Consider the following 24,207-nt stretch of genomic DNA (forward strand, 5'->3'; position numbering starts at 1 on the left):
TCAGAAATGTCCAAGGAAAACACAGCATTGGCAAACTATGCATATCTTGGATAGAAAAATCAATGTACATGGTTTGCCAAAAAAACACAGTATTGTTGTTTTATATAATAATCTTGATAGAACAAATAGCATTGACACCTGTCAAACACCAGTCAGAGATAACATAAAAGATGAAGAATATCTAGCCTGTGCCAACTTTGCTACTGGCTTATTGCCAGATTGTTTCCCTATTTATACAGGGTATTAAGCTGTATTTTATTAAACACATTCCATTTGATTGTTTTTTATTTGTAGCATGTAGTTTTTTTATTTGTGTTTGCATTTATATTAAATTAAATTGTATTATATTTTATTCATGGCTATGTGCATTGAACTATGCTCTGCAAATTATATGGAGATTTAGAGGCAATTTCTATATTAACAACAATAAGTAATAATTATAGGCCATAATAATGAAGTAACAAGCTCACAGCTTGGGAAGATCTGTCACTAGCAACATTCTCTTATCAGGTGAGAGAAAATTATCACCTTGCTCAGGTATACTGTAAGAAGGAAGAAGTAGAATCATTTAGCATAGGACTCTTTTCCAGTTTGCCTTCTTATAGCTTAACATCTCCCAAGAACCATGAAATTCCTCATAGAACCATAAAATCGATTGACTTTCTGGGATTTAAAAGAACTGTTGCCCTGAGGCAATAAGTATGCACTAAGTCAGGATACTGAGGCTTGGCGTTGAAGTGTGGAATAGCCATGGTCTATAGAAAGTTCTTTTACTGCCAGTTAATCCATTGAACAGTTGATCCGTTTAAGATACATTATATCCTACTGCATTTGGTATTTAGTCTATATTGGGATAGTATACTACCAAAGGCGTATCAATGCAGCCTAATATTTTGTCATTCTGAGCAAGCTGGAGCTAACCTAACTTCAGGGAGGGAAATGTCCCATAAGGTGGGTACCATAGCAGTGAAGGCCCACCACCTGGGACCAACCAAATATTAGTCCCTAGCAGGCCTTCTCTGGCAGAATAAGCTGATATAATCAGGAAAAGAAGGTCCCTCAGATAACCGATACATAGTTCCAGAAGCATATGGATTACAAGAATAGTGCAATCACGCTTTGGATCAGGACATGTTTCTGTAAATTTAATACATGACCAACATTACAAACTGGAAGGGAGGGTAAGAATTAAGACCGGCTTCTCCTTCTGAGCCTCTTACAGCATTCAGTGTTACTGAATGTCTAAATCTTTAGATTTTTTGATGATATTCAGCTTTAAGATATTATTTTACAACTATTCCTGTCCTCATCGGGCTACTTGTAGAAAGTGTGTTATCAGGTACTATTCCTACATGATTAACAATAATGCCCTACAAGGTTGTTGTTCATGAAAGGTCATGAAAGAATTAGAAAAAAATCTTTTAAACTCTGAAGTTGGGTACTATCATAGCAGTCGGTATGCTACTTTCACCACCTAATCCTATTGTTTCTTGCTGTCTAACCAGAAAGCAATCAGTACCTTTTAAAGTCATCTAAATTGGAGAATGGGTTGTTAAAACTAAAATTAAATCCAATTTAGATTGTCAGTAGGAAACTGCATTTAAGGAAAATTGTTTAGGAAGACAGAATTCAATCCTCATTAAACAGTAAGGCCATAGTCTGAGAGGACAGTTGGACTGTCAAAGATTTGGCACAAAAATCATCATCTTGTTTCAATGACAAGGAATGGATTTGCAGTCATTCCTATTACATCATCACCTGTGACCACTTCTCAGTCGTATTTGGCAAACATTATCTGTGCCTCAATTACATTCTGTCTTACTCATTTTAATATGATCTCCCTAGGATACCCTTTCAAATGTTTAGATGTTCCAATAAAGCAAAATGTAAAGTTCCAGAAACAAGTTACCACATCACTTGTCAATTGCTCATAACTTAAGGCACTGTATTATTATTTATAGGCCTAAACAAACTAGGGCCTGAGAATATTTCTCCCAATACAAATTTGTTTTGCTATCAGTATCTGCAGAAGAGACCTTTCTGTCAATGCCTCCATTGTCAAAAGCTTGGTTATTAGGCATGTTGCTCCAGATTAAAGAATATCCTGTTTTTGTGTTCACTCTGTTTGCTTTTAGAAAATCTTTCTGTTTATAGGATTTTTAATTTAAAAGTAATGCAGTCCTTTGAAAAAATAAGTCATGTGTACATGATTCATAAGATACAAACTGATACATCGAAATGGAATGTTTAAATTATAAAGTGATATAAATAAGGAATGGCTGTATAATAGATATTGCTAGTCTCTGAAATATACTTGCCACTGACTAAAAATAATAATGTAAAATCAGTCAACCACAACTGGGTTTTACAACTGTACAAGCCTCATTTGGGTACTAGATATGAAATACAGATTTACAATACTGATTTCTACCTTCTGTTTCTTCATTTCAATAGCTCAGACTTTTCTGTAGGCCTTTCACAAAATTCCAATTATCTCTCATGTTTATATTAATTAACTGTTCATAATAGCTTTTATTTATCATACAAATATGAAGAATCTGTATGACTCCAACTCAAATTAGAAATAAATTTCATTAGTCACACTTCACTGCTTTTTTTGGATTATTCATTTAAGCCATCTCTATTGTACAGAAATTATTTATCTCTACAAAGGCTGCCAGTTTAAACATTAAAATTCCAGAAATTCAATAAATAAATTACAGAGGATAAACCTTACATAAGTTTGGATGCATACAAAACTTGATTTCTAAATTTCATTAAAAGCTGAAAAATGAACTTACAAACTGGAAAAATAATACTGCCTATCTTCAAACTTAGCACACCATAAATTACATTCTTTGTTAAAATTTTAAGATTCATACATTGTACAACTTTCATTCTCATTTCAGAGAGAAGGAGGCATTCAGAAAAAATGGGAGTTCCGTTTCAGTATTTCAGTAACAGAGAATTAGTATGTGGCAAAATTAGAGAGGGGAGGAGGCAGGGGAGAGAGAGAGATTTCTTCTGGATAGGATTCAACTGTTCATTTCTAACATTTAGAACAACATTTTTTCTATGATATAAGTGCTATAGTTATCATTTCTGCATACACTTCTATAGCCACAGTTTTTACCTATTTCTCCCATCTTAACAACTTTAAGGCCTCCCAAAGTTTTAGCTATTTTTATATGTTATCTTTTCTTTTAACCCAACTTCTCATTTCTCCAAATACAAATAAATGCATTTTAAAAATTATTTTTGTGACCATGCATCTATTAACCTCCTGATATTTTTACATGAGAAGACAGTGGGGATTCACCAGGACTAGATTAAAATGAACAATAATTTAACCTTTATAGCAATTACTTTTGGGACCTCTGGAAACATTCCACATATTTTAAAGTCTCTGGAGAATTGTTAGAGACCTACATTGTTATTGCAAAAAATTATTTCATCATTGCTACATGCAATGGAAAATATGCAATGAAAAACAGAATGAAAAATTTCCTTAGGAAATACATTTTTGTATCTGTTCACAGTATTCCTAAATCATTAATATGTCATAAACGTACCATAACATATACTTACAGTATATGAGTTTATATGCATGCATTTTATTTAGATGGTAGGATACAATATTAGTTATATTTAAGTGCAGTATTTAAGGTTCCATGTCCTGTTGCTATTCAGGGAAGAATGACAGTTAACATCTGTAATAGTACCATGCCTATTCATCATGTATTAATTCATAAGTATATTAAAGAAATAGTGGCTAACTCCATATTCTTTTTCTATTCCTTTCTCAGTGCTGAAGGTGAACAGAAATATATACCGAATTAGCAAATAGAAAATAAAATGTTGTGTGATGCAAATATTTTATTCATGCTTTGAATGATGTTGAACTTTCCATCAAATATCCAGGGACCTAGATTTTGGAATAAAGCATAAATATACATTTTGTTTCCTTCTACGTTCTCAGTACTGAACCATTATTTAGAATTCCACATTCTCAGACATGCTTTACTTCCCTAATATACCAGTTTAACTGTACACATTAACAAATCATTGTCCGTTAATTCAACGTATGCAATTATCATACATTTTCTCTAAATCAACAAACATGTGAGAAGTGTATTTTCTTATATTCATTCTCAGTGACCAACTGAAGAAAAAAAAACCTGATCTCCACAAAGCCTCATTGTACTTCCCAAATTTTGCTGATTGTCACCTCTTTCAGAATTACAAAATTATTCAGATGGAAATGTGGCCTTCACACACACAAACCCACATCCCTTTCTTAACATTTTTTCATATGCAGCCTTGCCATTTTTTCAGCATTCTCACTTTGTTTTCACCAATAACATTCATAACATTGGCTTTCATTCCAGACTTCAATTTTTTTAATTTATTTATCAAATTTATAGTGCCTCCCATCTCACCAGAAGTGAGCATTAAAAACAATCATTATAAAAATATGGACAAACATTATTAAAAATATTTAAAAATCAAAGTATACAAACCATAAATAGAGGGAGCAACTATAACAACCCCAAATCAACTACAACAGGGGTTAAAATATTGCCACTTATCTGAGACCCCCAAACCTGGTGACATAACCAGGTCCTGAAGAACTTCCCGAACATTAACAGGGAGAGAATGTTCCATCAGGCAGGTGCCATGGCAGAGAAGGCCACCTTCTGGGATCCATTAAATAGTTTAATTGTAAGTCAGCCAGAGTTGCTTTTCAGATTCATTTTTCAGTGTGATATGAGTGGCATATAAATTTAATAAATAAAAATAAATAAATGTCCCCTAAAGGTGTATGCAGCATGCCCTCTCTGCCATACATATATCAAGAGTCCCTCTTTGAGAGGAGATGAGTGATTTAGGAATATAAAAAATAAGTAAATAAATAAAAATAATAAATCTCTAAAATATCCCTCTCAACATTTCCTCACTTCAGTTTCATCCCAAATCATGTTATCATTTTTTATTTTCAATTCCATTCACTCCACTTGGTATTTACTGTACAATATCATTCACCCATTTCCAAAAGAATTGCTTATTTCCACTGAGATCTCTGAATTTTCTACTTTAGTTGTTCCTTGTTCTTTATGACTATGTTATTTGCCACCTTTTCTCTATATTCACACTGTGAGATATCTCCCACTCTCATTTTTGCAATTATCGTTTTATTGTTGTTTTCCTCTCATCAGTGGCTTCTTTGACTTTATCTTTGCACAAGCATTCATACTCATACATCTCATAATTCAAATCCAAACATTTCTGTGACACACTACAACATTTTTCAATTTCCCCATTTCTTACTTGCATTACCACACAAATGTGGCAAATTTATAACATAATTATTTCCACTTTATACCAAGCACCTTCTTCCTCCTCTTTCCTTATGTCTGCTTTCAATTCATTTTGTTGGAGCAGTCATATTTTCTCTTTCTACACTTATTTTACTTCCACATATTTCTTTTTTTCTTCCATGTTTATATTTTCCAAGATCTACTCTAGAAACTACTGTTAATGATGCGCCCCATTCAGAGTTGTTAGCACTCGTATTTTCTTATTGATGTTCCTACTCTTTCCTTATAAACAATAATATCAATCAAGTTATTTACTGATTACTTTTCCGACACTATGATTCCATGATTCAGTGATCAGATGCATCATCCAGCAGTCTGACAATCCAGGACAGTAGACCATTCATTTCTTAATTTCTTAAGGCATCTATCTGAATACCTAGCAATTTTCTGAAATAGTCAAGTTAAACTTAAGTTCCCTGGATTTTTTTCATGAGAATTTAGCAATCCTATTGAACTTACAATTCCCATTCAAGTCACTTAGGCCCTTGTACCTTACAGCTCAACTATTCCAACATGGTACATGGGGCTGCCCTTCAAGACCACTCAGAAGTTCCAATTGGTTTAGATTGCAGTAGCATAAGTAGCAATGGACTAGCCTCAGCATGCCTACATGACTCCTCTGCTTTGCAAGCTGAATTGGTTGCCAGTGTGCTTCAAGGTGCTGGTTATTTGCTTAAAAACCCTACAAAGTATACAGCCTACTTATTTGAGGGATGATACCATCTGGCAAAGTGGGTGTGCTATGGTTCCCGTTGATTAAATTATGTCATATTTTGGGATCCCAGGGAGCCTAGAACATGAAACATAAAATCATAGGGCTGGTAGAGACTTCAGAGGTCTTGTAGTTCAATGCCTCACTCAAGGTAGAAGTCTTATGCAATCCTGGTCAAATGGTTGTCCGGTCTATTTTTGAAAACCTCCAGAGATGGACCACCCACAACTCCAGGAGGCAAGCTACTCCATTGATTAATTGTTCTCATTGGCAGAAAAAGGGTGTTGGTACTTACCTGATATGCCCATTCTCTGGAGCTGTGAAGAGCATCCAGTAGTGGTCTCTGCTCAGATAGTCTCTGCTTAGATAGGCTGGGCTTAAATTGATAGGACACTCCTCCTCCTCCTCCTCCGCGGGACACCTCCCTAGCGTCCCCCAGTTTTTGCGAAGACGAAGTGATGAAACCCTCGTCTCTTTCAATCTGTCTAATCGTTGGCCGGAACAGGACCCCACCAGATGGAAATTGGGCGGGGCTGGATGCTCTGAACAGCTGACAGAGAACGGGCATATCAGGTAAGTACCAATGCCCTTTCTCCCATGAGCTGTTCAGAGCATCCAGTAGTGGGACATACCAAGGCTTGGCTTGTCCTATGGGAGGGTCTCCGTCTTGTTTGGAGTCCCCTCCTGGTCCTTATGTACCCGTTGTAAAACTCTCCTGCCAAAAGAGGCCTTGGCCAAGGCAAAGACATCAATTTTATAGTGATGAATGAAGGGTGATGGGGAGGCCCATGTTGCCGCCTGACATATTTTTAACATTGGCGCTTGCGTGGCCTACGCCGCTAAAGTGACAGCGCTCCTGGTCGAGTGTGCTGTTACACCCTTGGGCACTGGTAACGATTGAGCCTTGTACGTCTTAGCAATTGAGGCTCTCAACCACCTACCTATTGTCGAGGAGGAAAACTTGTGTCCCTGAGTGGTTGGTTGAAAGGAAATGAAAAGAGCCTACGCTTCCCTGAAAAGAGCCGTTCGGTTTAAGTATGTACGGAGAGCTTGCCTTACATCTAGTCGATGCCATTGATGTTCTAGTCCCTGAGACAGTTTTGGACAAAAGTTCGGGAGAACTAGTTCTTGTGTCCTGTGGAAAGCCAAATTAATTTTTGGGATAAATGTAGGAGTTGGATGAAGAACCACGCTGTCAGAATGAAAAATACAGAGGTCTTGTTGGACTGATAAGGCTGCTAGTTCCGAGATATGTCTTGCTGATGCTATAGCTACAAGGAAAGCTACTTTGTATGTGAGAAAGTGGAGACTCGTAGTTTTCAATGGTTCAAAGGGGCCCCTCATGAGCGCTGTGAGAACTTTGTTAAGATCCCAGGCCGAATAACGGTGCACCACCGGAGGATGTAAATACATGGCGCCTCAAATAAAACTCTGTATGCATGGGTAGTGAGAGATAGATCGTAGGCCTCTCCAGGTGATGACCAAAGTTAGGGCAGCAACCTGCCGTTTCAAGGTGTTCAGTGAGAGACCCTTGAAGAGTCCCTCTTGAAGGAATTTCAATACATGTGCCACTGACGGAGAGATGGGGGTCAATGTTGGATTTAACACACCATTTATAGAAAATGGTCCATGTGGCATTGTATAAGTGGTTTGTTGAGGGGCGATGAGTCGCTTGGATGGTGGTGATTACACTCTGTTCAAGAGTTTTTCACTTTCAAGATGTCTCCGCTCAACCTCCATATGGCTAGGTGGAGCCATTGAGGGTCTGGATGTTAAATTGGACCCTGGGTGAGCGAAGCCCTGTTCAGCGGAATTCTCCAAGGTTCTTCTGATGACAGATCCCTGAGATCCGCAAACCATGGCCTCCTGGGCCAGTATGGGGCCACCAACAATTCCGCTTTTTCTTCAAAAAGTTTTTGGATCACCCTGGGAATCACTGGTAAAGGGGGAAAGGCATACAGAAGTCCCAGTGGCCAAGAACAACGTAGTGTGTTGATGTTCTTCACTCCTTGAGCTGGGTACCTCGAGATGAACCTCAGGAGGTGCGAGTTCAGGGGAGAAGCAAATAGATCTATGACCAGTTGACTGAATCTCTGTGCCGCTTCCTGAAACAGACTCGGGTGCAGGCACCATTCTGATTGATCTACTGTGGCCCTCCTCAACCAATCCGCCTGGGTGTTTGACAGGCAGAGATATGCTCTGCTTTGATTGAGAGCAAGTTCCCTTCTGCTCAAAGGCACAGTCTCTCTGATTCCCCCTTGCCTGTTTATATGGACTTTTGTCATGACGTTGTTGGTCAGTATGAGAATGTTCTTCGCCCGAATGTGTGGAATGAAACTCCGAAGAGCCAGATGGATTGCTCTGAGCTCCAACCTGTTTATGCTGTACAATTGTTCTACTGCTGACCAATGCCCTTGAGCCGTGACAGACTGGAAGTGTGCTCCCCACCAAACAGGCTGGCATCTGTAGTGATGGTTAGTCTGTGGGGTTCTTTGAAGGGGCACCCTTTGTTTATGGTCGGAACGGTCCACCAGTGCAGGGATATCAGGACCTTCAATGGTACAATGATGCAGGCCTTAGAGTTGCATCTTCCTGACCATTAGTATGGAAGTAAGTACCATTGTAGGGATCTGGCATAGAATCGGGCCCAGGGTATAATAGAGATACATGAGATCATTTTTCCCAATAATTTAGACAAGTTGGCCAGGAGAAGCCGCCTAAGTGTTCTGATCTTCTGAGCTAAGTTTCTAGTGCTCTCCTGCCTCTCTGGGGAGAGGAAAACCTTCCCTTCCACTGTATCTATAATGGTGCCCAGGTGAATTAAGCGAGTCGATGGGGATAAAAGGCTCTTTGCCCAATTAATGGAGAAACCGTGTTGTTGAAGGGTTTGTAAGGTAATTTGAGTATCTATTTCTGACTGATGGGTTGATGATGACAAGAGCAGAATGTCGTCAAAATAGCACTGCATTCTAACTGGCGTACCCCTGAGATGGATGGCCTGGGCTGCAAGAACCTTTGTAAAGGTCCTTGGAGCTGATGATAAACCAAAGGGTAAGGTGACATACTCAAAATGTCTATTGTTGTAACAAAATCTGAGAAATTTGCAGTGTGAGGGTCTAATTGGAATATGTAGATATGCCTCTGTTAAGTCAATGGAAGTTAGGACGTCGCCCTGTCTAATACTGAGCAGAATGGATTGTAATGTGCTCATCTTGAATCTTCGATACACCAAAGAATGATTGAGTCTTTTTAAATCTAAAATTGCCCTCCACCCCCCTCCGAAATCTTTGGAACAACAAAAAGGAGTAAGTAAAACCCTTGCCCTTGTTGATCTGGAGCCACTGGTTGGATGGCACAGATCTCCAATAGGTGGTTGATAGCTGTTTCCATCAGGTTCCTTTTAACAGGGTTCCTTGAAAGAGTGCATGTCATAAAAAAGTTTGGAGGTGTGGATTAGAATTCTAGGGCCAGTCCGAATCTAATGGTGTCCCTAACCCAGGAATCTGAGGTAGAGGAATCCCAACGGTCTGCAAAGAGTTTCAGCCATCTGTCAATGGGGGCGTAGGAACTTAGCCTACTTTGGGGGTCGAAAACCTCTGTTTCCTATCCCATGGAATGGTCTTTTACCTTGCCCTCCCTTTCAGTTTCTGTGTCCAAAGTCTGATCTTTCTGACTGCTGGCCATTCTTAAATCCAGATGCCCTTTAGAATCTTGGAAAATATCGTCCCTGGTAGAAGGGACGAAAGGAACCTCTCTGAAAGGACTGGGCGTTCCTGTTATCTGAGTCCCGATATGATAGATTCTGACATTTTTGGAGCCATTACAAATCAAATGGGAAGACGGACACTGAAAAATCATAATTGGTGTTGGCCCACTGCCCCCCGTTCCTCCCACAAAGAAACTGCCACCCAACAAGGATCCAGAACCAGAAGCAGCAGCCACTGCTTCAGACTCTCTTCCAGGAGAGCCCCAGGTCTCTAAAGAATACAGGGACTCGGCTAAGGCTTTTAATGAAAAGGAATGCAACATTTTACCTCCTCAATGAGCCACTGATTGTGCCATCAAGTTGGAACCCGGGGCAAAACCGCCAAAACCAAAGATGTATTCCATGACATCAGCCAAGATGACTGAGTTGAAGAAATACATTGATACTAATTTAGACAGAGGCTTCACTGAACCTGCCAAATCTAGTTTGGCAGCCCCAGTACTGTTTAAAGAAAAGAAAGATGGTGGTTTATTCTTATGTGTGGACTTTAAGGGGGTTAACAGAGTGTGCGTAAAAAACATGTACCCTCTCCCCCTCATGAAGGACTTATTAAATCACCTGTCTAAAGACAAGATCTTTACCAAGCTAGATCTGAGAGAAGCCTACTACCGAGTTCGCATAAAGGCGGGAGACAAATGGAAAACTGCCTTCAACTGCCCTCTGGGTAGTTTCCAGTTCCGAGTCATGCCTTTCGGACTCCAAGGGCTCCTTGGATTCATGCAACTAATCAATGAAGTGTTACATCTACACCTGTACAAAGGGATCCTTATCTACTTGGTTGACATTCTTATATTAAGCGAAACCATCAAAGAACATGTCAAATTAGGCAAGTACTGAAAAAACATTTAGCCGCCAAGTTATACGCAAAGCTGTCAAACTGCGAATTCCATAAAGAGTCTTTGGACTAGTTTGGCTAACAAATGTCTAACCAGGGGATTGAGGTGGACCCTAGAAAGGTGAAGTCTGTGCTAGACTGGTAACCCACAAAAACATGTAAACAATTTCAGAGCTTCTTGGGTTTTACAAATTTCTATAGACAATTTATTCCTTTGTTTGCCAAGATCGCCCTCCTTTATGTGAACTCAGTAGTAGGCTTCTCTCAGATCTAGCTTGGTAAAGATCTTGCCTTTAGACAGGTGATTTAATAATTCCTTCATGAGGGGGAGGGGGTGCATGTTTTTTACGCACATGCCAAGATTCGGGATGTCAACATTCCAGCAAATCTCCATTCCAACCAATAACTCCGAGACAGACATCTCTCAAAGGTTTCTTTTATTTGGACAGTAAATGGTACATCTGTGGAATCCCGAATCTGAAAGTTTTGGGCTTCCTTGCAAAAGTAAAAAGTACAAATCCATCCCCTATACCCATCACCACATCACTTGGCCCAATCACCATCAGTCCCAAAGTAAGACTTCCTTTTCACTATGCACAACACTACATGATCTTGAACCAGAAAAAGAATTTTATTTTGTCTAACTAGATATACTCAAATTAATTCCCCCCTCCCACTTTCCCAGGATCAATTGTGGCAGCGTGGGAGTATCGGATCTCAATATGGCTTCCAAAGCTGACAGTCCTGTTTTTCTGTATTCTCTTTTATATGCATTTTTTTCATTAATTGTATTTATAAGCCACCAAGACTTGTCAAGGAGTTGGATGGCCTGAAAATTGGAATGAAATGTATCCTACAGGTCATAAAAGTAATTCTTCTGTCCCTATGTTCCTCTAATGAACAGCAACCAATCAATATCCAACAAACAAGTGTCTCTTCCTTGCCATGTTCCTATTCTCCCTTTTCTTTTTCCCGGGGTGTAATTCTCTAAATGCTAGTATGAGTTGATGCAGGGGTCTTTTTATTGAGAATTATTTATTAATAAGGAAAACCTATCTGTACTTTACTTCTTTACTTCATTTACTTCTTATGATTTTTTAAAATAAGCCTCAGTGTTTAAATTCAATTCCAAAAGGAATTGTGCTTGAATGGAGCATTTGGCAATGCAAACAAGGAACTGATACAGCTATTTTAAAGAGCTGCAGATAGCTGCAGTTACATTCCAGTTTGCTCCAAAGCAATTATTTGAATCCAAAGTATAGACAGTCCTGCTCTTTGGGTGGATCTGAACTTTAGAAAGAACTGCAAAGGAAGGCATTTTCAACTAGAAAAAGATATATATTTTGAAGAGAAATAAGAGCAGGAGAGTCCACAAAATGGCATCCTGACTCAGCAGGGATTTTTTCTTCCCTGCTGACAGACAGCTCATTTTGCTGACAAAGCTGAGTCTATGGCAGCATGCTTCCTGGATTTGAACAAGAGCTACTAAGAGTGTTTGAAGACGATCCTTGGATGACTGTGAACCTACCTGAGAAGACCTAGAAAATAGCAATACTTAGTGGGAGTGGTAAGAGGGTTGGGTCTCCACTTTTCTTTCCATCTGCCTGTTGTTTTAAGCACTCCTGGGTTTTAACAGCATGTTTTGAAATGTTAATTCACTGGCTGAATGCTGATCTAGTTTAACCTCTTGCTGGATCTTAGTGGTTTTTTATTTTATGTTTATTATTAGATGTCATAAATCACTTCCAGCTCCTTGGCCTGGAAGGCACAGCGAATTCTGGGTAGTGAAAGAGATCTGTTTTGATTTACATTTGTATCAACTTCCACGACAAAGATTTCATACTTCATACATTTTTAAAAGCTCCTTTTCTTATGCTGAGAAAACTCTTCTCAATATATTTGAGGCTAATTTGCTATGGTGCTTTTCCTGTCTTTGAGAGGAACTGTGTATGATTGGCTGTAAAAGTTCCAGCTGTAAAAATTTAACTACTGAAGAATTTTGGAATGTATCAAAACACTGTAAAAAAATACAAGCAGTATATCAAAACAGAATTTATTGGGAAAGTTGGGCAAAAAGAATATTTTTAAATTACAAGCCCAATTTGAAAATTTGGATAAAAGCTTAATAAAGTAACGATAGTTTTAAATCAATTTAAAGACGATAACCAGATGCAAATAGCAGCATTAAACCAGATTTAAACCCAGACAAATTGGGATGTAACTTGCTACTGGCAGACCTGAAAGATGAGGTTGACTTGGGAAATATAAATATAATCTTTTGGATTTCAGGGACCACCAAACTCATACTTTTAAATCCCGAGGACCACTAATATGATTTTTTTAAAAAAAGCTAATATATTTAATATATAAAAAAATATTAAATATAAATTTATACACACACACACACACACATTTATTTAATTATAACAAAAACATAAATGCTTAATGATAACAAAATAAAACGTTCCGGGCTGGAAGCCTCCCCCCCACCTGCACCTTCCAAAGAGACAGAAGAGTGGAGCTGAGGGGCCTCGGGGCAACTGCCGCTGGGAGGAGCAGAGGCAGAAAGGGGGCTTTGCTCTCCTTGGGGGGCAGTGCCCCTCAGCCGCCACTCCAGGGGCTTCTCAGCAGGCATCTGCCTACAGAAGGACTGCCGCCCTCAGTGATTAATTGGGGGGAAGGGAGGGGGAGAAAGTGGGAGCTCCTTTCAGATCCCAGGTGGAGGATTGAGAGAGCTCAGATCTGCAGCCAAGGAAAAGCTGGGGGGCTCTTCCAGCCTCACCTGGAGACAGGCAAGGAAATATGTCCCTGGGGGCACTTCACTCGCTTTAGCACTTTGCTGCCAAACCCAGCTACAGCCAGTGATTATTTGGAGGTGGGGGAGGGGGGAGACAAAGAGGGAGAGGGAGAGGGAGAGGGAGAGAGAACATCTCTCACAATACCAGGGGAGGAAAGGAGGCGAAACAAAGCTCACTCTTTCACTGAGACCTAGCTCCCACTGTTAGCTTTCCCCATTAGTTCTCTAGTTTTGAATTGCTCCCGCCTCTCTCTTTCCTTCCCCCTCTCCCCCACGTCCATGTGCTGGCAGCAAAGGAAAGGGAGAGGGAGCCATGCACACTCTTGGCTCTTCCACCCCTCGCTGCCTCTCCCAACATTGAAGCCTCGGAGATGCAGGCAAAGCCACCACAGCAGTAGCGCCCTGAGTTGCTTACTTCTCCACTACTGCCTCCTCCTCCTTCTCCAGCTCCTCCTCCTTCTCTGGGTAGGGCGATTCTTAACTAACCGAGCATACTAAGGCAACTCAGGGCACTACCACTGTGGCGGCTTTGCCTGCATCTCCAAGGCTTCGATGTCGGGAGAGGCAGCAAGGATTGGAAGAGCTGAGAGCTGTGCAGGGCTCCATCTCCCTTTCCTTATTTGCCTGCATGTGGGCGTGTGGGGAGGGGGAAGGAAAGAGAGACAGGAGCAATTCAAAACTAGAGAACTAATGGGAAGAGCTAATAGTAGGCGCCAGGGGAGGGGACTGTTGTTGCCGCCAGCCACCGTGTGTGGGAGCTGATTGGCGTGTGCATCTCAGGGACCTGACTCTGGAGTCCCTCGAAGAGCTGGGAGGTGCGAGAACTGCGCAGCCCAGATTAATTGCTTTCAGGGGCCATTTTTTCTGCGGCCCACTAAATTTTTCCACGGCCCACCAGTTGGTAACCGTTGGGTTAGAGGACTCCAAGAGAGGTATGGAATTTAAAGATTCAAAATTGATAGAATTAACCAGTAATAAACTTGAGTTTTTCAAGAAAATTGAGGAAGATTGGGGAATGGATTATTATACTCAATCAGAAAACAAATGTTAAGAGATGTTATCTTACAATTTATAGGAGACTTGTTTGAACAACAAATATACAACAGAGGCTTATGACTTTGGCGAATAAAATCCAACTGTTAGAAAAGATCCCAATTAATATCTTAAGGAAAAGCTTTATCATTAAGAATCAATCAAGTATATTTGATCCTGGATGGACCAGAGGCAATGATTGTGGTAACTTATAGTAGACCAGAAGCTGTTGTGGATTTCTGTTAGTGAAATACAATAAATAGACTATTAACAGAAGGTTTTGAAGTTTAATTTAGGTGTTGGTTTTACCTGCTAACTATGTTTCCATGTAGTAGATAAATATCAGGCTAAGTGGGTTGGATAGTGTTCTAGAGATTCATAAATTGTGTGCCTGCTTTGCAAGAGGGAGGGGGAAGAGTTAGTATCTTTGAACTATATAAGGGGGATGATTTATGTACATGTCTGTTTTGGTTTTTAATGCACATTTTGTGCAGTCTTTTCTAGCTTTATTTTTCTTTTTCTTTTTTCTTTTTGGGGACTTTGTATTTTAATGTTTCAAATAAAGTAATTTTTTTTTTAAAGAAACAAGAGCCCTCCCATTCTCATTTGTGGGTGGGATGGTAGTTGTAATATAGTCCTGCACAACAGCATTGACTGTTTGGAACTGAAGCTCTTCATGCAATACTTTTCCACTAAATTCTACAGGAAGCTACTCTACAGTCCCATATATTATAGCATATTATATTCCATTGTCTGCATTGTATTAACTTCCTAGTCAACCATCTCTTTTAATTTCTGTAAGAAATTAAAATGTATGTTAAAATAATGTATGTGAAGAAATCTCTGCCAGAATGAAGCAAGATAATTTATTTATTTATTTATTTATTTGATTTGCCAATTGTCTACAAGATAATAAGTATAAGTGTATACATAGTTGTGAATGGGTACATATAAGAAAAATAAAAGAAGAATAAGAGAAACAATAGGACAGGGACAGTAGGCACGTTGGTGCGCTTATGCACGCCCCCTACAGACCTCTTAGGAAAGGGGTGAGGTCAATAGTAGACAGTCTAAGGTTAAAGTTTTTGGGGTTTGGGGAAGAAACTACAGAGTCGGGTAGAGTATTCCAGACATTGACCACTCTATTGCTGAAGTCGTATTTCCTGCAATCAAGTTTGGTGCAGTTAACTTTGAGTTTGTATCTATTGTGTGCTCTTGTGTTGTTATGGTTGAAGCTGAAGTATTCATTGACAGGTAGGACGTTGCAATGTATGATTTTATATACCATACTTAAATCAGACCGAAGACGGCGTAATTCAAGGTTTTCTAGTTCTAGAATTTCAAGTCTGGTGGCATAAGGTATTCTACAACGAGTAGAGGAGTGGAGAACTCTTCTTGTGAAATATTTCTGGACTTTCTCAATTGTGCTAATATCAGATACATAATGTGGGTTCCAGACTGATGAGCTGTATTCGAGTATTGGTCTAGCAAATGTTTTGTATGCTCTAGTTAGTAGTGTGATATTACCAGAGAAAAAGCTACGTAGGATTAGGTTAACAACTCTTAATGCCTTTTTGGCTATGTAGTTGCAGTGGGCTCTAGCACTTAGATCATTAGAGGTGAGTATTCCAAGGTCCTTTACAGAGCTTGGGTCATCAACGAGATCTTGACTATTCAGCTTGTATTTTATTTTCTGATTTTTTTTGCCAGTATGTAAGACAGAGCATTTATTTGTTGAGATTTGAAATTGCCATTTGTTTGACCATTCTGATACATAGTCAAGATCTTTTTGTAGGGTAGCAGTATTGTCTGTGGTATTGAACAGCTTTACATCATCAGCGAAAAGAACGCAGTTGCTCTTAATATGATCACAGAGGTCATTTATGTAGAGTATGAAGAGAGTTGGTCCTAGAACACTGCCTTGGGGGACACCCTATTGACAGGTACAGAATTTGATAGGACGCTCCCAATTTTGACCATTTGTTGTCTGTTTGCCAGGAATGCTTCTATCCAGTTATGCAGTTGTCCAGAGATACCATAGGATTTTGTTTTTAGGAGTAGTTTGTCGTGTACCACTGAATCAAAGGCTTTACAGAAGTCTATGTAGATTGTGTCTATTGCTTTGCCCTGATCGAGTTGTGTCGTCCATATGTTTTTGCAGTGTAAGAGTTGCAGATTACAGCATAGTTTTTTTCTGAAACCAAATTGTTTATTGGAGAGTAGGTTGTTTGTCTCTAAGTGGAGGATGATGGATTGGTTAATAATTGATTCCATGACTTTACAGGTGCCGCAGCATAAGGAGATTGGTCTGTAATTTTCAACTAGGCTGGGGTCTCCCTTTTTGAAGATGGGGATGACTGTGGCTTGTGACCATAGGTTAGGCAAGGAGCTGGTCCTGAAAGATTTTTCAAAGATTATGGTTAGAGGTTTGGCTATGGCAGTGGATAGCTTTTTTAAGAAGTAGGCACATATTCCATCCGGTCCAATAGATAGAGATGGTTTTAGATGGTTTTAGCTCCACACACTTCAGCCAAAGGAAAATGGTAAATTAACACTGTAAATATACCCTAGAATATATAGCTGCTATTCCTATCTTTTAAAAAAACAAACAAATGGATCATCAAACACTGCACCCACAGTTTTCATTCAAGCAACAAATGACCTAGCGCAAATGCTCCTACTTAAGACACATTATGCTGGAGTAATGATCTGAGATCTAGCTCTGTGGAGAAGTCTCTGATGCTGGGGAAGATGGAAAGAAAGAGAAGAAAAAGATGACTAACATCAAGTGGATGGAGTCAATAACAGTGTTAGAAGGCCTAAAAAATTAGGTTAGAGACAGATTGTCAGGGGGAAATCTATCTAGTTCCCTAAGAGTCAACAACAAAAATTATGACACATTGTCAATTCCTATGCTCTAATTCTTTGTAATAGCAGACACATAATTATGCTTTTCATGAACAGGCCTTTCCTGGGCCAAGCTCCACACAGATGGGTAACATCAAAGAAACAAGAACTCCATAGACTTTGGCAAGTTGTTTTAATGCAAGTTTGAGTTAAAGACAGAATCTGAGAAATCAGATGAGGAATTCCCATTCTCCTTTATAGTGATGTTCAGAGCTCTCTGAATATTTAAACAGCTTCTACCCAGGTTTCTATCACCATGAACTGTTGTCATTTATAAGATAAGCTGCTAATAGAGTTGGCTTCTGTCTCTTGGTGTTTATGGTTACTCTCCCTTCCATTCCTTGTCTCCACACTATCTCTCATATCCTGTGAGAGGCAAATAATTATTTCCAGTTTTATAGATGAAGAAACTAAGACTTACGAGATAGTAATTTATCAAAATCATTTACATAGTAAATAGGGCCAAGTCCTATTGAGCACTTCCATGTATCATTTTTTTTTTTTGTGGTTCTGAAGCAGAATTTATGATGAGTTTATTCTCCCAATCTGCATTATTGAAATTAGTTTGTGATAAACTTCTGCTTTTATGGCATTATATGATTGTGTTTATTATGAGATAATCCAGAAAGCAGTCAGGATTACTTGCTGTGCTACCTTCTAATACACAGTCATTAATTGTAGAAGAAATCATGGGAAACTCCATGTAGCTACATAGCAATTTCAGATACTTATTAACCAGGCAACAGATAATTATTCTTCTTGAGTGCTTCTGTTTGGAAAAAAGAAGAAACTCTTATATAATAGTCTCTCCCTCATTCCTTTTCATTTAGGTGAAACATCTGAATACTGCCTTTTGGTTTATTGTACAGCCAAAACCACTAAAACACAAGACAATGTAAGTAACATACTCAGGTCTCCTACAATGACAATTGGCACTCCAAAAGCTGGCAGTGATGTACTTGGAAAAGTAGATCAGTAACTAAATGTTTCATTTCTGATCAAATTAGTCTCCAGGAATTTTAATTAGATACCCACTGTGGTATAGCAATTAGGCATCAAATTAAAAATGAGTATGAGTCTAATCCCACTTTAGGCATGAATTTCCCCGAGTGACTTTGAGCCAATCACAAACTCTCTACCATGGGAAGAAGGCAATGGCAGATCACTTCTGGAATATGTTGCCAAGAAAACTATAGTAGTTCATGTTGAGGCAGTTGCCAGGAGTCAAGACTGTTTTGAATCATCCCCCCATTCACCCAAACCTAATAAAAATAATTGCTACAGGAAAAGCAGTTTAAAACATTTTAAAACTTGCCCTAAATTGCTTAGCACATGTAATTTAAGTATTCTATCCTAAAGAGAAAAATATCTTCTGTGACTGCACTTTTTAAAGACCAACAAGTTCATGCAAACACTCATACATACACAGATATCTATAGACTTAATGATACCAGAGCTGTAAATGGATTATCAGGATTGGGATTGTATAGGTATAGTGGATAACTCAGGAAAAATCCCAATCAGGTGCGCAGCTGCTATATAAAGAGATAGATTCCATATGGGAATCATTAAGAGACTGAAAATCAATTACCAATTTAATACTGTAATGCTATTATACATGAAATACATTTGAAAGATTTCTGGTTCCCACAATTTAAAAAAAATGGTTTTCTTTAACTTCTATCCAGCCAATCTATGCATGTAAAATTGATTGTTCAATATGTTTTACAGAAAGATGGAAAATAGTTGAGAAAATGTTTGTAATCTGATATCAATACGAAAATAGGAAAGGATACAGAAATATCTTATAATGCTGTCAAGCTATCTTAACGTCAGGGGTGGTTTTCTACCGGTTCTGTCCACCTCTGTAGAACCGGTAGCTCTGAAGAGCAGCAGACATAGAACCGGTTCTATGTCTGCTGATGTTTTTGCCCACCCGCCCATCCGGGATCTTACCTGATCTTTATTTCCTGATTTTTCAACTTCAGCTGCTGAATGAGGCACAGCTGCAGTTTAAAAAGCAGGAAAAGGGGCGTTGGTACTTACCTGACATGCCCTTTCTCTGTGAGCTGGGAAGAGCATCCATTGTTTGGGATGATGCTTCTGTCGCTCATTTGATAGGCTGGGCTTTAATTGAGAGGATGCTCCTCCTCCTCCACGGGACTCCTCCCTAGCGTCCCCAGTTTTGTCGAAGTCGAAGTGATGAAATATTTCTTCTCCTTCACCCTTTCTAATACTTGGCCAGAATAGCATCCCACCAGACGAATAAGGGTGGGGATGGATGCTCTTCACAGCTCACAGAGAAAGGGCGTGTCAGGTAAGTACCAATGCCCCTTCTCCAGATGAGCTGTTCAGAGCATCCATTGTTTGGGACATATCAAAGCTTGGCGTGTCCTACGGGAGGGCTTCCGTCTGGTTCGGATTCCCCTTTTTCTTGGTCCCTATGGACCCTTTGTAACACTCTTCTGTCAAAGGCAGCCTCTGTACAGGCGAAGACATCATTCTAATAGTTTCTAAATAAAAGGCGATGGTGAGGCCCATGTTGTCGCCTTGTAAATTTTTGCTATTGACGCTTGTGGCCCATGTTGTCAACATCACAGCGCTCCAGGTCGAAAGTTCACCTTACATCTAGATTGTGGCATTGTCGTGCCAGATTTTATGTTGGTTTCAGACAAATGTACATGAGTATCAGTTCCTATGGTTTGTGGAAACCCTAATTTATCTATGGGTGAAAGATGGATCTGGACTAAGGACCACTTTGTCTGTGTGAAAAATACAGAGCTCCAGTCTAATTGACAAGGCTACTAGATGCAAGATGTAATGGCAACCAAGAGAACCACCTTGTACATTAGGAATGGAGACGCCTGGTCTACATGGGCTCAAAGGAAGTTTTCTCTAGTGCGGCAAGGACCTTGTTGAGGTCCCACGTGTGATATCAATGCACTACAGGAGGCTGTAAGATGTTGAAAATTGTGTGTAAGAAAATTGCATATGCGTGGGTGATGAGAGATGGACTGCAAGTCTCTCCTAGTAATGACCGATGCTAAGGCCTCCCCTTTGCCTGTTTATATGAACAAGATAATAATGAAATGTCATATAAATAACACTGCCGTCTTACAGGTGTTCCCCTGAGATGGACTGCCAGAGCCATCAGAACCTTCGTAAGAACCTTGGGCAGATGACAACCCAAAGGACAGCGCAATGTATTCAAAACGTTGAGTATTATAACAAAAACTAAGAGGTTTGCTATGTGAAGATCTAATTGGAATGTGGGGATGGGCCTCCATTAAGTCAATGGAGGGTAGAAAATAGCCCCTTCTGAAGCTCAGAAGTATGGAGTTCAGTATACTCATCTTAAGCCTCCTATGATCAATTAAGTCATTTTAAAACTAAAATTGCCCCTGCCGATCTGGTGCCACAGGTCGGTTGCCTGGATCTCCAATAAATGAACAATAGCTGTCTCAATCATGCTCCCTTCAACAGGATCCCCAGAGAGAGGGCAAGTAATGCAAAGGTTCTGGGGAGAGGATGGAAATTCTATAGCCAGGCCTAATCTTCTGATATCTCTAACCCAGGAAACAGAGGTAGAGGCATCCCATCTGTCCGTGAAAGGCTTGAGCCTTCCACCAATAGGGGCACAGTCATGAGGCCTATGTTGTGCCTCGGAGACCTCTATTTCATGTTCCTCAAGAGATTCTTTTGCTCTGCCCTCCCCTTCAGTATCTATCTCCAGATCGGAAACTATCTGACTGTTGGTGATTCATGCGTCCAGACGGTCCCTGGAGTCTGGAAGGAAAAAGTCCCTGGTAGAGGGAACGAAGGAACCCTCCAAAAAGCTAGGAAGGACTATTTTGGGGTCCATGAAAAGAGAGGAACTTATTTTCTGCTTCTAGTCTCTATCAGAGATAGGTCAGGGGCACCACCAACCAAATTATCTCCATATATTGGGGAGGAAGCATGCTTCCATTAGTTGTGTGATATCTGCTTGCCAATGTCTGAGCCATAGCAGTAGGCGAGGAGTAACCTGAGATGCCCTGGCTCAAGCAGATAATTTAATAGAGTTTTGCGGTGTCCTTGTGTGCCCTGATATTAGAATTTGAGATAATCTCCCTCAGATGGCGGAGCAACCTGAGAGACGATCTAATAAAAAAAGGGGGGGATGCGGCCGACTCTGCTCTTATGGCCCTCACATCAGATCAACATGCCCTACATGGGGACAACTCGATCCTGTAATATCCTTTGACTTGAGAGCCTCTTCTGCTTCCATTGGAATTGCAGAGGAGGAGGATAATTGCCATTATTGTTTTATCTACTATCGTGGTGATGAGAAATTTAGCAGGAGAAAATTAAATTAAAAATTTTCTATCATATCCTGCAAGAGGGGTATATGCCATTGAAGAGACCCCTTGTTTCTGGACAAGGTCCAAGAACCTCTGTGGGACAGTTATGACTTCCTCTTACATTATTGGTTGGGAGAAGATTAAATCATCTGACCCCCCTTACAGTAACGATTGTTGGGCTGAGGGGAATGGAATATCAAGGCAGGCAGTAGTTTGTTTGTTTTTTTGAAACAACAGAGACTTGAAAAAAGTCTGAGGGTGAAACAGACCTGAAGGTCAGTGGTCTGGCTTAATACCTTCAATGTTTGACATGACCCCCCTTTTTAGGGGATCCGCCTCTGACAGATTTTGGTCACTGTTGTGAGTAGACCCTTCCTCAACCTGTTCCATCTGATCTCTAGTTCTCCCTCATCCTGTGCATCATGTGAATGTGTAACTGGATTATATAATACTCCCCTGAAGGAGGTACCTGCTGATAATGAAGGTCTATTCTGCATAGTAACTAAATTGAGTGAGAATCGAGGTCAGATTGTGGAGGCTGCCTAGCCATCAACTTCTTCTGTGCTCTGGCTGCGATGCCTCTTCAAGTTGCCATGTCCCTCCAGGCCTTCAATTTGTCAGGGATATCCTCTGGGAGGAGGAATTCTGGTGTGGTCCCACAACTGTCTGTCAGGCAAGTAGCGCTGCTGAAGGCCTGGGTTGAAACGGTCCCTCTGAGGCTCTCCTGGATGGCGTTGAGAGATCCAGGGATGGAGGCAAGGTGAAATATGGAATACTTCACAAATTTGCGTGTCATCCTTGCGCAGGGGCCATGCTAATCTTCTCTGTATCATTCCAATTTTAGTATATGTGCTGCTGAAGCGAGCACTCTGGAACTGGGACCAGCCTTGCTGGGGAAGAGGACTGAGACTTCTGTTCAACCTCCCTCATGCATTTTTTTTAAAATTTAAAATATGCTCATCTAACATATTTTGGTGTCTCTTGGCATCCTTTGTTGCCTTAGAGGTCTCTCTAGGACATTTTGACCTACTTTGAGTTGGTTTATTGTCCTCTGGGGGTATTTTTGGTTGCCCTTGAAGATTCTGACCTAAAGCCCACAAGGTGAGATATCTATACCTATATATCTATATGTGTATGAGATATTAATGGACTATTGACTGGTTCAGAGGACTGATGTAAACAGAGGCAGGGAATCCTCTTGATATTTGCTCCCCCCCCCTTTTTTTGGTAAATTTGTTATTATGTTATTACTCATAATAATATTGATATCATTAATATTGTTATTATTGATAATATTTTTGTTGTATCTGTGCACAGCTACTAACATAAATTGTTGTGCTGTTACCAAACTCATAATTTGATGACTGAATATGGAATCAAATTGTGAGGCCAAATAGAGAACACCTTTCAGGTCCTGTATTGCAATTGGGTGATCCTGCAGTCACTGGCCCTCAACAGCTTCCTGCCCAGACGGACACAGACCTTGGCGCTCACTGTTACTGTGCTGCTAGAATTCTGTGAGAGCTGCCAACTTAAAAAGGAAGCCCAATAGTCAACCTCAGAAAGAGGCCCATAATCGGCATAAATGTTCCCTGGACCCTCACGGAGATCCTTGTGAGGGGAAGTGGCCTCTCAACAGATAATGCCATGGAATTCTTATAAACAAAATGATGCCTGCATTGTTTTAGTCGTCAAGATGTAGCATCAACCATCACCTCTTAATGTGAGCCGATGCGAATCTAACTAGAATTTGAGAATTTGAGGAGAACTCTGAGTCCTCTGGCTCCACCCGATCAATAGCCCTTGCTTCTTCTATATACCTTGTGGGAGTATATCTGAAACTACAGAATCTCCTGTGGAGAGATACCTGAGGGTAAGGATGTTCTGTCCTGCTTAGCGACCAGAGTTATAGGGAATTCCAGTCAGAAGGAGCGCTCTGTTGTTCAGAGCAGTATGCTGCACCCCTGCAGATACGTTGGCGTATTGCTAATTCCATCCACAGTCTCATCTTTGTGGGGATCTTTTCCGGTAAGTCATCATCTTGACAGAATCTGACCATTGTTGGAGCAATGTGGCCACAGAGGTACTTCGAGTCACTTGTACTGATCTAGATGGGCTACCTGATCTTGTGCAGCTGTGCTGCATCTGGATTACACAGACAGATTCAGGAGTGGTTGCAGAGGGGGATTGGAGCCGAAGTAGGTCTGGAGGAGATGAGGTTTGAGAATTTTGACATGGCTCTTGAGCTACTGCCGCTTGCCATTGTGACCGCTTATTAAATTTTACTGTTAATGAGGTTGAAATGTTGGGCGGTTGGCACCCCCAGGGGCCTGAACCAGCAATGGCCAGGGAACCCTAAAAAAAATGCTCCCCAGTTTTGTATAACCTTATGTAAGAATATTGAATTCTTATTCCTGTTCCTATTATTATTATCGTTATT

The 24,207-nt window shown here is 40.2% G+C and overlaps 1 non-coding gene across 1 annotated transcript; it reads right to left on the reverse strand.

Moving 5' to 3' along the window:
* Positions 1-22,528: 22,528 nt before the first annotated feature.
* Positions 22,529-22,635, reverse strand: LOC113417664 (U6 spliceosomal RNA). The gene has a single exon (XR_003371657.1). It is a non-coding gene; the product is annotated as a U6 spliceosomal RNA (small nuclear RNA).
* Between the last annotated feature and the right edge of the window lie 1,572 nt (positions 22,636-24,207).

This window comes from Notechis scutatus, chromosome 2, assembly GCF_049901735.1.
Source record: "Notechis scutatus isolate UNSWTSFEM ecotype Mainland chromosome 2, rNotScu1.2, whole genome shotgun sequence".
Lineage (NCBI taxonomy): Eukaryota > Metazoa > Chordata > Lepidosauria > Squamata > Elapidae > Notechis > Notechis scutatus.